General features: G+C 35.9%; 1 long non-coding RNA gene across 1 annotated transcript; it reads right to left on the reverse strand.

Moving 5' to 3' along the window:
* Window positions 1-10,015: 10,015 nt before the first annotated feature.
* LOC135157014 (uncharacterized) lies at window positions 10,016-14,738 on the reverse strand. Its single transcript, XR_010296093.1, has 2 exons — window positions 14,590-14,738; window positions 10,016-10,077 (listed from the first exon to the last, which is right to left on the reverse strand). It is a non-coding gene; the product is annotated as an uncharacterized LOC135157014 (long non-coding RNA).
* Between the last annotated feature and the right edge of the window lie 323 nt (window positions 14,739-15,061).

A 15,061-nucleotide genomic window follows, 5' to 3' on the forward strand; every position in this document is an offset into this window, starting at 1 on the left:
TGAGTGTGAAGCCCTGCTGTTTCAGTAATGTCGATATTGTAAATTGTACATGTACTCAATTCTGCTACCTGTCTTTGTCTGCCAAATGTAATATTCAATTTAAACAATTTTAATTTGATTCAAAAAGATTTTTGTAAATGAACACAATTGATAAATTGTACAATTCTTCAACTTACAGAGCTCTGTATTCAAACACAGTTTTGTATGAATGCATGTGCAACTACATGTATTATGCCTCATTGACTTTTGTGAATGGGTTGCAACAGTCTATTTCATATTTTTTTTAATTGCCTGTCAAAATCCAAATGAAAAGGACAATACATGTATTTCATACCAAATCAAAACACAGCATTTCATCTACGGAGTACAGTATCACAAAAAGTATTTTTGTTAAAGTCATATTTGAAGCATACTCATTCATACAGGACCGATCACAATTTGCAACTTGGTGAAAAAAACAAGAATAGGGTAATAGGGTATACTGTTCATATGATTACAATGTAATTGCAATCTATTGATTTCATGATAGCCTGGTTACATCTGGAATTGTTTGACTTTTAGTTCATCTTGTGGAGCGTTGTGGCCCAGTGGATTAGTCTCCGGACTTTGAAACAGAGGGTCGTGGGTTCGAATCCCAGCCATGGCGTAATTTCCTTCGGCAAGAAATTTATCCCCATTGTGCTGCACTCAACCCAGGTGAGGTGAATGGGTACCTGGCAGGAATTTATTCCTTGAAATACGTGCCGTAATCTTAGTAATTACGGCAGCCAAGCTACAGCTGGGGTAATAATATCCAAGTCCTTTGGAAGCGCATAGAGACATTATTCATAATTGCGATATGCGCTATACAAGAACTGTTTATTATTATTATTATTATCTTCTCCTCTTATATGCTTTTCACACTGTATTTCCTTTTAATACCCCATACTATCCTTAACCCTGGACTATCCTGAACCCCAAACTGTACTATCTTTTTTTCGATTCACCCCATACTATTGCTTTAATAGCCGAGGTTAACACCTTAACCCTGGACTATCACACATCTCATGAATATTGATGATTTTACCATACAGAGCGCGATCAACGTGCAATTTCTACTTCTGTGATTGGCTAATGCTTCGCCCCACTTTTCCTTAGCCCAGTTTCGTTTCACACTGCATCTCTTAGCATCGCAATTGCCGGCTAACCTTGCTTTTTGGCAGGGCCAGATAGTACGGTACAATTTACCGTGCTAGCCCACTTTGCTAAAACGTACAATGTAGTGTGAAAACGAAGTGGGCTGTGGTTAAGGAAAAAAAGTGCAGTGTGAAAAGCACATTACAGTTTAAGTGTTGTTTACAGTAGAAGGCCTTTGAATAAAAGGAGTTTTACAATCATGGTACATGTACAGTCCGGCCTCCCCTTTTAATACCGGATCTTTCTATTATCCAGATACACACTTGCTGAGATTTTTTCTTTTTTTCAATCTAGTATGTGGGGAAATGAGATTTCAATCTGAAATCAAAATTCCTACGCTGACTCGGTTTGATTGCATAGTACATTTTCCAATAAACATGTAGTCTGTCTACCTACATGTACAACTAGATTATTTTTTATGAAAATATCTGTAATACCAAACTTACCAAAAGAACTTTAATAGACAGGATAAATTTTCCAGTAAATCAGGGCACAGTGCAACCATTTTATCACGTGCCATCTACATGTATCATGCTTGCGACTACATACAACAGTCAGTATAAAAATGATCAAATTTTCTAACTTGGTTTCATCAAGTCATTCTCTTTCTTTCGAGGTACCGTACATGTATGCTTGATGTATTCCTCAATCATTGCAGCGGGTAAATTATCCAAGAGTTTTGGCAACCAATCAATTTCATTTCCGTAAAAAAACACCTATAATTTGCAATGACACTGCAGTGAATACTGTCAGTGTATGCCCACTATAATCTACCTGTAGCTACCATTGGGGAGGCAGCTGCAAGTATCTAATATTGGGTCTCCCAGATCCGGTTAAGTCCCTTATCCCGATTGGTGCTGGTCCCAACGTGTCCGGATAAGAGAGGTCGGACAGTATATCAAACTGTCTAAATACATGTAGGTGGTTTCAAACCGCCTCGATCACAAGAATCCCCGTTAAATTATGAGTCCTTTTTTCAGGCAAGTAAACACCTCTTAATTATTCCCACATTCACACTGCCCTGAAACATATGGTACCCTTCCGGATATTAAGTTATGAGCATGCGCAGTATACGGTCTGATAAGCAAGCAAGGCGCAAGATTCAAAATCGCTAGCTCAGCAGCCACCCACGGCACCGCGCCCTACTACACGCTGTGCTAAAAGTTCCTGTAATTTGCTTTCACATTGCCAAAATACCTGCGACCTTGGAAAAATCCCCGCGAAAATTATCGTAATTTTGACAAGTACCTACTATTTTATAGCGGGGATATTATGCGTAATTTGCTCTTACATTTTCAAAATTACCTGGAACTTTCTGATCGGGGTATATTACCCGATCAGAAAATACCTGGAACTGCCGAACTTCGAGGCGGTCTGACACCACCTATTGACTATTTCTATTTCTCAATTTTGTGTGTGTGTTAACAAGAATTGATACTGTATTTCTCTAGAATTTTGAAGCATAAGGTGGACAATAATTCTTACACTGTACATGTATATGGGTTCAATCTCATAATTACAAGTACATCATGTGCTGTCAATTGCTTGAGAGGACAGAAATGGATTTGACAACATTCATTGTAAGAACGTGTACTGTGTGAATGTGTCACTACATACACATGTACATGTATGTGTATAAATGCTGAATATGGAGAGGACTTTAATGGGCATTTTTGGTTCAATAATAGTCACAAGAAAATCAAATAGTCAATAACTTTTGGGAAATTTTGGATCTTTAAATAAAAGTTTTGCATTTTCAATAATCAATTTTGATAGGCTAAACAAAGCTTCAATGATTACTAGTAATAGAGATGCGCAGGCTTAAAATTGGGAAAAAATTATAACTCTGATTGTATAGTGAATATATGCATCATGTAGGCTATTTACTGCAGTCTACATGTAGGCAAAGTATCATGTACATGTAGACAGTTTATTATACCACTTCACTAGATGATATCTGTTCACAAAAATACCAGCTGAATGTCTGGACGAGCTGATAATTGATTAGGACTACAATGAATTAATGCAAATGTAGGCCTACATGTTTATGTATATTGTGCATTATGTTTGTCATAGGCATAATGCAGCCAACACAGTCAATATTATAACGGTGTGCACCTGATTCAGGATTCAATTTTCGATACATGTATGTACCATTGTTCACATCATGACATTCATATTGGATGCCATGCACTGGAGGTGACAACTTTAAAAAGCACAGCTTGTACTCGACTCGTACGTGAGGACACTGAAGACTCATGTATACAAGAGAACTGATGAAATACTGAAAGGATTAGAAAATTAAGTTTCATACAAGGTGTGGTGTACAGTGTACATGTAGGTGTATTAATACATTCTAGGCATTAATAATAGGCCAGGCAACAAATGTCAATATTTTCAAGGTACTGTATTACGGGTACTTTTCTAAAAGTAGGGCACACAGCACAAACAAGAAAAATAAAATAAGGGGTCTATAATGTCCAAGGCTATTAGAGGGGCATTATGAAAGAGACCAGTCAATAGAATAGAAAGGGTACCCAAGGCCATGAGATTACTGTAGTCTGCAGGCACAGACCCTGATTGAAACTTTGATCAATAAGTGAGTGTCCACACAATACGATCAGACGGCAGGTCCCAAGAAAGTGGCTTCTTTCATCCAAGTGATATTCATGACTTTGAGATGTTTTGCATATTTAATGAGCTTGATGCGGACCAAAACACCTCTTTTCGTTCAGTCATTGCTGCTCTAATTGTGCATCGAATTTCATGAATTTTGTATCATTGTAAAGAAGAAGAATCAGTCTTTCAGGTCATGTGTTTGAATTTATTCAAAAATTTTGTAATATAGGTTAAAATTTGGATCTAAAATATGCTACAAAATAATTATTTTCACCTGACAAAAGCTGCTATTTTCACACTTTATTTTTGTTTGAGCCCAATTGATTTTTAGATCATGATAAAGCTGAATATGTATGCCTTAAAATGGTTTAGGTTTCAAAATAAGAATTGGTTTAATCGGGTCAAGATCACACTTTTCATTGGCCAAGTACATAGAGCAGCTTGAAAACAAGAATACTGCACTCTGATTGGTCAAAGAGACCACACACTGGCAAATTCCAACGGTTCCCGTGCCTGGGTTCTTGTAGCCTCTTGTCGAGGTCCTGGCGGCTGCTTCCCGAGCGAAGCGAGGGATTTCCTAATTCGCGAAGCGAATTAGGCCTGGCGCGAGCCAGGGCCTCTTGACATCTGGTATGAATTATATATTCATGAGGAACGTCTTCCTAATGAATATACATGAGTTGTAATATCACCGGTCACCTAGTAAACCAATGAAATGTCAAAGCTGTTTCGTCCGGGGTTCGGAATAATTTAGTATAGTCCACTATTCTGCAGGGGATTCAATTAATTGCGGGACACTAAAGGGGATATAACCAGCAAAATGCTACAAGCAGTGGTACTACTACTACTACTACTACTACTAGTACTGGCCGTAAAAGACTCATCACCGCCCCGAAACTTCCCGGGAGATACTGGTCAGCCGCTGGTCAGACTCGAGTCAAGGGGAAACAACTCTACTCCAGCATTCCCTCACTGCACCGCGGAGAACGATAATCGACACACAGTGGAATCGCATGAAAGATAACATTTTTTCCATATATCCTGTGGGTAGATTTACAAAAACATCTCGTCCTTTCAGTGCAGATTTAATTTTTTCGACTTGCAAATCCTTAAATCGGTCAATATTCAGCATTTTAGAGGCATATTCAATGCTCTTTGATATTTTGTTGTCACTCTTCGCCAAGATCCACGGGTCGCCATTCAAGATGAGCTCATGAATATTCAATATGACGTCATAGCAGCCCACGCTCTCATTGGATGATTTTCACCGACCAGTTTTTGGTCGGTATATTGGTAAAAACAATAAAATAACATAAGAAAGTCGGTGAAATTCGGCCCAGATGTCAAGAGGCCCTGTCTCGCGGTGCTCTGCTTTGCTCTCTCCCGTGCTTCGCAATGTTCGCTCGGAAAGCTTAAAGCAGCCGACAGGGCCTCGACAAGAGGCTAGGGTTCTTGGGAAGGTCACACTTCCCATGTGGTAATCTCCTCAAATACCCCGCGCCTGTTGTTCTGTGAACCTTATCCAGCCAATCAGAACTCTGGATTTCATGTAAGTACAAAATTTCAGAAATCTCGTCTTGTACATGTACCTTGGTGGGAAAAGTGTGATCTTGACCCGATTAAAAGGTGCCGCATATCAAGAGTGGCATTGTGAGAAAGTACAGAAGTTCAGCTTTATGGTGATATAGATATCATTGAGGCTCAAAATAAAAAGTTTTGCACAATTTGCAAAAGAAAACAGAGGAAGAAAATTCAGGTTTGAGGCACATTTTCAGGCCAGAAATTTACTTATTTAACAAAATATTGTATACAAAATAAATGACCAATATGAAAGAGTAACATTTACTCTATCTGATGGTGCAATAATATTTAATCTAACTTGAGGTTAAAACAGGTAAATTCTTAGAGATAGAAAATCTCACGAATCACGAGATTTTGCAAGAAGGAGGATTCAGCCACGAGATGATTTGGATGAATCTGGCCCTTTTGCTCATTAGCATAGGGGCAGCAGACTAGGCCATGACCTACATGTAGTCTGCTGTGCAAACCCTTCACTCGAGTAAAGGGTCTGAATTGCAGCCTACTCGTGCATTGTGTACTGAAGGCCCTCTCGCTTAGAAAAGAGCAAGTTTTTTTATGTCCTAGTCTTTCCGTTGAGACACACTTGTTGATCAATGTTTCAATCAGGGTCTGTGCCTGCAGACTAGCCTTGACCTACATTGTATGTGTAATTCAGGTCTGACCTAAGTGGAGACCCAACTTGAATTATAAAAGCCCTGCACATGGTACTGTACAGAAGGCAGTACATGTACACGTACATGCGCTTTGCAATAAGTGGTGAACTGGGGGCTTTTAATACATGTAGATAGACCATACAAAAGATAATATACAGTATACACTTACATTATTGACATTGACATATTAGAAACACATTGGTTCATTGAACAATTCTCGCTACCCCAAATAGCGATTTCGCCGAGATCCGGGAAAATCCCTGTAACGCGCATTGCATTATGGGATAGCTTTTCGGTATTACAACTTCCTGATCGGAAGTCCAATGCACTGTTTTGCTATTCAGATCAACAGTGCCGTCATGCACAACAACACAACATCGCTTTCGCTCGGAAAGTTCGTGATCACAACCCTCTCTTTCACATTTTCACGTGAAATATATTTTTTATTTCTATTTATAATTCAAATGGAATCAAAACTGACCAAATTAGATAAAAAGTATTATAATCTGTACATATTACGCTGATTGGCATCGATTTCAGCGTGGTGGAAAACTCAGTATCGCGAACCTCGCGCGAGCATAACTCTGAACCGGAAGTGGTGATGACGACCCGACGAAGTGAAAATAATCTCGTCTCGCGCATTATGAGATTTTTGTTCCTATTTGGGGTAGCGAGAATTGTACTTTCTTTCTTTAGTTTGGAAGCCCCCCCCCCCTCTAGTTACATGTATAGCTAACAGAATTAAAATATTTTGAAACCAATCATGTAAACTGCATCCCTCTATGATGGGCCTCAAGTTAATTTGGAGGGACAACAACTCAACAAGTCCAATAAAGTTTCAAAGCCTCTTTTTAATTTGGTAAAATCCCCCAAAGTACTGGTAAATGTTCTAGTTCATTACTTCATTGTTATAATGGTGTATAAATCATAGTATTTGTATTATAAAATATGACATAAAAACTAATGTTGACCTGTGGGTGTATGTGAACATTTATTGTGACCAAAAAAAAATTAATGTAAAAAAAAAACACTTCTCATGCATGAAAATGGGCTGAAATTTTTATAGGTACTGTATACCATCTTCCTCTTGAGCTTCCAAATTTGAGAAAACTTCTCACTGTCCAACATCAACATGTAGGCCTACAGTACATGTACGTGTAGATCCAATGGTAAATTGCCAATTCGTCCACTGCCAACTCGTCCATTCACCACATGGTCTACCTTCATTAAGTCTAATGCCATTCCGTCCATCAACATTTCATCTAACAACCATTTGATCCAATAATCACTTTGTCTAATAACCAGTTGGTCTAATACCCATTTCCTTTTCCTTCATTTTGCACAATTAACACTTAAGTTTAATTAGACCCAAAGGTATGGACTATATGGCTATTGGACCAACTGGTTATTAGAAGGAATGACTTTAGACTAAATGGTGAGTGGACGAACTGATGGTAGACCAAATGATAGTAGACGAGTTGGCAATTGGACGAATTGGCATTAGACGAATTGAAAATAAACCGATCCAAGTCATCCAACCTACATGCATACATATAGTACAATGCACACAGATTTTGCCTTTATATATATGTTGATGTATCCATGTAGGCCTATACAGTTGTACTTGTTCTCTGCGAAACTGAAGTCTGAAGGTGCTATTTCCTATCTTCTTAGAACTTCTCTTATATATTACACTCCCCCAAGGCCCCCCCCCCCCCATTTTTGTTTTGTTTTTAACAGTACACACATGTGACTGGGTCATACTGATTACAAATATCCTGTCTGTATTTTATATCAAGAAAATTTTTATTTCCTTGTTCAGACTATGTAGGCCACACTTGTATAGTTTGATCAAAGTAGGAAGGTTGATAATTACACCTGTACATACAAACTCAAAATCATTAGGATAGTTGTCATGTATACACCATCTCCACTCCTTGAGGATCAATGATCCAGTCTGACACCATTCTCCAGGTGCTCATTTCATCACATGAACAAAAGTCCCCATTTATTATACATACAGTTATTACATGAGTGACTCTTGATACCCATGCAGTCTTAATATTGAATATTTCAAATATCTTGACACAGTTTCGGGGTTCACAAATTTCATTACTGAAACACTTTTACCCTTTGTCATCTTTGCTTTAAACTTAGTCATGTTTAAATATAAATGACTATAGTTTCAAACACAGGTGAAAAAGGTCTAAACTGATGTCTTATGATAAATTCCTACCCCTAGTCAAATAAAATCACTCTCACTTTTTTGAGAAAATAATCATTTAAAAAAAATTCAAAGGTACATAAAAATGTATGTATTTCACATTCACAAGACGGACATGTCTGGAGGAGCTGCTCGTCTGTGATATCTCAACAAAAACTTTAACAATTCATATTAAACTCTGTTTTCTTTGACAGATTTGCATCAAACCTCCACCAATATATTTCTTTATAATTTCTGCTTTTCTTCAAACCAACTCATCATCATGGTGAAATTCCCTGTTTAGTTTAATTTAATCCAATGTATGAATTAGTTTGTGTCCTTTGTCATTTTGTGTGTGAATTTTACATTTTATGTCTATATGAGCAAATAAATTGAATTTGAAGTAAAATTTAATTTTCAATCATGCTATAAAAAAAGCAGGTATAGAGTGATGTCTCTCTCACTCCAGTGAACAATAAGCATGTTTTTATGTACGACTGGAGAGCTACATGTATTGAAATATCCAACACGTCTTGTTTGACATTGAAGTGAAAATAAATTTCCAACAGTCAGTACATGTAATATGAACCTAATCACAATTTCACAATTCTACATGTACATGTATTGATTTTAATTCAAAACTCTAATAACATCAATAAGTACATTTGTAAAACCATTATGGATGGGGCATAAAAACAAACCAATATAATGAAATGGTTTAAGTATGCTGGTAGTATGTGTATGGTATTCTACATGTAGGACTAGAAAAAGAAATGCTCATAATTCAATAAGACAGCATTGGAGTGAATGGTAGATGTCTTGCTTCAGGTATTTCTCCTACTTTTTCAATATCCACTTCATGAAAATCATGAACCAAAGTTAGAGAAAGCAAATACAAATATCAGTCTTATCTCTTTTTTTTCTCATTACATTTCCAATTTAATCATACATACACATTCAGTCGAACGTCTGTCTGCATTCAATTAATCATTAATTATAAAACAAACTACATACATGAACTTGTATGTGAATATCCACAGGTCTACGGTATTTATTTCATTTATTAATTTTGATTTTTAGCTTCTTATTTCAATTTCTTTTGTTTAATTTTTTCTGTTTCTGGGGAATCGTTTGAATTTGTATAGTTTTGACTTCCAAGTTTTTATTTTTTTCTTTAAGGGTTGGGGAGGGGACTTTTATTCTTTACAGGCCAATCACATTTATTTGATGCTACTTGAATTTAACCCTTATTGATTAAGGCAAAACCATTCTAAAACCTTATTTTTAAAAACATATATGGTTTTGCCCTGTATCACGTTCGTCTAGAACTGATAACGTGGGCCCATTATTGTAACTAATTCCCTTTTTTATGAATAAAAGGCGATTTACAACAAAAAAAAAAAATGAAGAAATACAATATTCCCACAAACATGTGTCGGACTACCAACATAAAATCCTGTGCGTTAAACCATGATGTAAATCATTATGTACATCATTGTTTTTATGGTCTAACGCACAAGTTTTCCATTATCTGCCCTTCACTGTGTTGTCATCTGAAAATATATACAAAATATTTGAATTCAATTTATAAACAACAACCCCCCTCCCCCGAAAACATGAAAATAAACGACTTTTTTATCTCACCGATCGAGTAGCCACGTAGAGTAAACCTGCCAAGACAATACACAACCCCACTGTCACTGTACATATGGCGCCCAGTGCCCAAGTACTGCACGGCCTTGACTGCCGGCGCACAACCGTCACTGTATTCCCCGTCTCGCAGTCACAGTCAAATTGACAATCTGCTTCATGGCACCCGATGTCTTCGCAATCTTTGCATTGTTGCTAGGAATTTGAGAAGAAGGATCAAGAGTAAATATGAAAATTACATTCGATAAACTTTAATAGTCTTGGTGATGTTTTTTTTCATAAATTGTGGGAGAAACTAGGAAAATATGCTTACAATTATAATCAAAGAATTACATGAAAATAAAACCTACTTTAATGCACCCAATATGTACATACACTATAATTGGATAGCAGTTGCATGTTCTATAAACATGGGCTGCATAGGGGAATTCATTTGGATTCAACAAAAGGGTTTATTCCAAACACTTCAGCTGTTTTATCGTATTTTCAAGTTATATGTACATGTAGCTAATAAGCATTCACTTGTATAGAACCTATAGGCCTAGATGCTTTCCACATAAATAGCCTGAGAAGAATAAAAACATGGTCTATCCCACACAAGGAGTTTCTCTGTAACTTAAGCCTTGAAAACATAAATGAAAAGGGGAAAATAATTCCAAGTGGGCATATACTAATTCCATTTTTATTAACAATGAACTTCAATTACTTCAATTTCAATTACCATCATCAAAATAAATAAATACATAAATAAATAAATATATTAATTTACAAATAAATAAATGAATGAATAAAAAAATTAATAAAAAAATAAATAAATATGTTTTCAAAATCTTTTTCTCAAACAAAGAAATAGGCCTAAATATAACAATGTTATTCAAACAAATATGAATAAATAACTGAATAAATAAATAAATAGGGGAGAGTGGTGTACGTGCATGTAAGGCCATAGGGTAAACAAGGCCACCTGTTACTTTTTAGCTCACTGCTCATGAATTGTTGGGTCAAATGAATTACTGTTTGTGTAGTATATGAGAATTGAGGCAGTTCCTTAGCACAGATTTTGAGCATAGAGAACATCTCACAGCCCGGTGCACATGTCCAGGAGGAGCACAAACCCAGCAACACCTCAAAATCAAAATTTTGAAAGCAGCATTGCAACTATAGAGAGGCGAGTATTGTACCTACCCAGTAATGTGTATTAACTTTTATCAACGTAGTTTACTTGTGTAAGGTATTATTGTGCAAGCCAGAACTGTAGTAAATTAAACCACTTTCTCTTTTTTTTCTGACTGGATGACTATGAACTCAACATGTCCGAAGGGGCAAATGAAGCCACCCAAATTTAATACATAATTAAAACTTTATGGTTACATCACTATAACTCAACTGTGACATTAAAACACACAATCCGAGAATCTTTTTTTCCATAATATTGGATTAATGAATCAATCCTAAAATAGGGGAGTTTTGGTAAATAAGTAAATTTTAATAATATGATTGTTACTAGTAAATGTTTAGTGATAGTATCAAACCAACTGAACTATTTTTACTTCAAATACAACATAAAATAGGTTTAAATCAGGCGGCCTCATTTGCCCCATTTCAGTGGGGCAAACAGGCCATCCAACAAAATTATTGATAGCTCATTAATATGCAAATTAGGCTGATTAGTTCTCACATTTCTAATGGATAATGTCGGTCTACTCTAGATCTAGTAATAGACATCTAAGGCCAAGTAAAAAAAGAAAGTAGTTGATCGTCCTCGCGCGCATCTATTTTGGCCGCCGCATGAAAATTTTTACTATTTACTATTTAAAAAAAAAAAAAAAAAAAAAAAAATTGTGATATTTCTCGTCCGCGCCCGATTCCCTTTTTGATAGCAGCATCAATTTTCTTCATATTTACTATTTTTATGGCTTCTGAATAGCAAATTTTTGGCAAGCGATTTGCTCCCATGTGCTCTGGGATCTCTCTCGCAACTTCAAAAACAATTGCAAAGTCCGATATCGCCGTAACTGCAAGAAAGAAAAAAATTCTGATTTGTTTTTTTATTGGAATTTTGAAGATACCATCATAAACTAGCAAGAAAATAAAGTTTGCAAACTCGGAAAAGATCACAGATTTCTTCATTTTTAGTGCATTTTTGGGGACCCCGCTTTATGAATCTGAACTAATCCGTCGCGTGTTTTAGAAATATGGCGCAGATAAATCAAATTTAATGACGTAATTTGTATTTTAGCGGGTATTTTGGTGAGTGATAGCGCCTGTACTTCGATGTGTGTTACGATGATTGACTGTGCTTGTGTTGGGTGAATGCATATGTGCTGGGCATGGGATGAGATGTGATTGACTGTGCTGGCGCGACATGTGATTTTGTGAAATGAATTGAATTTTCTGGCGAGTTTTCTAACGTCAGCAGGCTATGCATTGAATATTCAAAAAATTATTTCAAGATTGAAAATCATTAATGGGATTCCAGTAAGTGCCAATTCTGTTCAAATTTGATAAACTTCATTCTTCCTTGGGCTATTCGATTTGATGGACAATTGTAATAATTAGTTATAGATCTAACACTAACTGTTACAAATATTAAAATAATAAACATTATGTGAATAATTAACAATTAATTCAATAATCATTTAACATTTGATAACAATTAAAAAAATGAATAAAAATTGAACAGTATTAAACATTATGTAAATGAACATACAGGCAGATGGAAACTGCAACGCGAAACCATGCCCAGAGCTAAAAAAGAGATTGGCTCTGGAAAACTGAACATGGCTCCATGCCATGGTAATGAAAATAACCCCCCCCCCCATGCATTTTTACCCTTACATATATATTAATGGAATAATGTTTAAATCATTCACTTGACATGAACATTTTGTTTTACAACAATACAGTACCGGTATACATCAGTAATACATCAATAGATTTTTATTGCAATATACATTTTCCATTAATTTCCAATCAAATGTATATATTATGCATATATATATATATCTATATATATATTTCTACTCATAAATTATTAATATTGAGCATGCATCGATCACATAATTCGAGCTTGACATGGCCCGATAATCATTTTAATAAAAAATAGCAAAAAAAAAGTAAATAGTAAGGACCTCCCTCATCACTGATGTCAAAAAACGGGCCGAGAAAATGCCCCCTTGTTTTTTTTTTTAAATAGTAAGATAGCAAATAGTAAGGACCTCCCTCATCACTGCTTTCAAAAAACCTGGACGATCAACTACTATCTTTTTTTACTTGGCCTAATCATGTTTCTACTGCTTTACATTAAAAGATATAACTGAAATTATAAAAAAGGTGGCATTATTAGTTCCTCCACTCTCCCCTAATTTTTCAAATCTGTTCTCAAACAAGTATAGACCTTTTAAATATAACAATAATATTTTACAAAACAAATATGAATAAACAACTGAATAAATAAAATAAAAAATTCTAAAATGAATAGATCCCTAAATATTTTTAGAGTCTATATAAAAGAGAAGGAAAAAATACTGAAAGGGAAGAAGTGAAGGAGAATAATGAGAATGAGGAGGAAGAGAAGAAAAAGAAAATTAAAGATCGAAGAGATCAAATAAATATTTTCTTGTTGGTAAATAAATGGTACCTCAAATCCTCAATTATATCATAGGTCTAAATATTTATTATTGTTACCGTTGACTCGATGTCATCATCATCCTAAAACCTAAGTTAAGCTTTAAAATAACTAGGCCTATTTTCTTAAAGAATTATTCTATTTTTCTATCCAACATGATCCAAGGACGACAATACACCAGACGGTGGACTGCACTGTTTCCAGAAGAAGAAGGAAAATTGTAAATCAAATTCAAGAGTACCAATACTAAAATCATTCACAAAATTGAAAGATATATATAGTCGATCAGACCGGTAAGTGAATTATAACTCAGAATTAGAATTTTAGATACTGAAATTTTTTTGTAAAACAAAGTTAGACTTAGACTTCTAGTTCAATTTCTTTCTATTCAATTGTGAGCTATAACAAAATCATTTTGGTTGTCTTACAATACAAAGTACAAGTTACAACTTGGAGTTACATCATACATATTACATGACATGTAACTTACAACTTTGTATTTGAAATTATTCTTTCCCTTTCTGCATTCTTATTAGGGGCCTAAATAAGAATGCAGAAAGGGAAAGAATAAATGCAAATAAGTTATTTGCATTTTCACATGATTGAATGATTTCGTTTGGACAGGAATAAACGTCCTGACCTTTCTGTGGATTTATTCAACAATTTCTGACATTTATTTTAACTGGAGACTGAAGCTTTTGGTCTAACTGTAGGCCTACTACTAGGTTTCTTTTCTACTATTCTAAATTCTAGACTAGACTAGATTTTCTTGTGCTTCTTTTATTCATGTGCACAATTAACACACATAACAAACCCGGCGATTTAGCCCATGGGCAATTCGAATACTGCATCACAGAAAATGGTGTTTAGTCTTTAGAGCTGCGTAAACAAAAATTCGCTCGCGTCAGGTACCGCACCGTAGTGCCGTAATGTCTATTGCGATTTTCCATCTGGAAAGAGCGCTGCGCACTTGAGTGATCACAGCGATCGACAAACACACCATCGTCATCGACAACAAGACAACTCAACATTTCTATTCAACTACACAATTATACAGCTCTATTACGAACAATTATTACCTCAAGCGGCTGTGATGATATATCTTTAACAGCCTTTGGGGAATAAATTCGTGCTTCGGTCTTGTAAATCGTCATATTTATGTATGTTTATCAGAACAACGAAATCACAAATCAGCTGACGGCAAAATTACATGTCCGCAAATAAAATTATCTGGCCTGGATGAATGTAGCTGAACATTCTCAGCTCAAGATAATCCAGGGTCCATAGTATGGTAGCTTCAAGACTTTATTTTTCGTATTTTTATACTTCCATCATGACATGGTGATGCATGGGTCTAAACATGATGAGACTACACAGACGATCTCGAGACACATATGCAGCACACCATCCGTAGCTCGTTCTCGGTCTCGACGTCTGAAAAATAAATTTTGGCTGGGCTGCGCCTGCGTTGCCCAAGTGGTGATGGTATATTTGGATGTGGTGCCTGGGGATGCATGGGGGGGGGGGGGGGGGACGTGGTTCGATCGTAGG

The sequence above is a fragment of the Lytechinus pictus genome, chromosome 16 (genome assembly GCF_037042905.1).
Source record: "Lytechinus pictus isolate F3 Inbred chromosome 16, Lp3.0, whole genome shotgun sequence".
Lineage (NCBI taxonomy): Eukaryota > Metazoa > Echinodermata > Echinoidea > Temnopleuroida > Toxopneustidae > Lytechinus > Lytechinus pictus.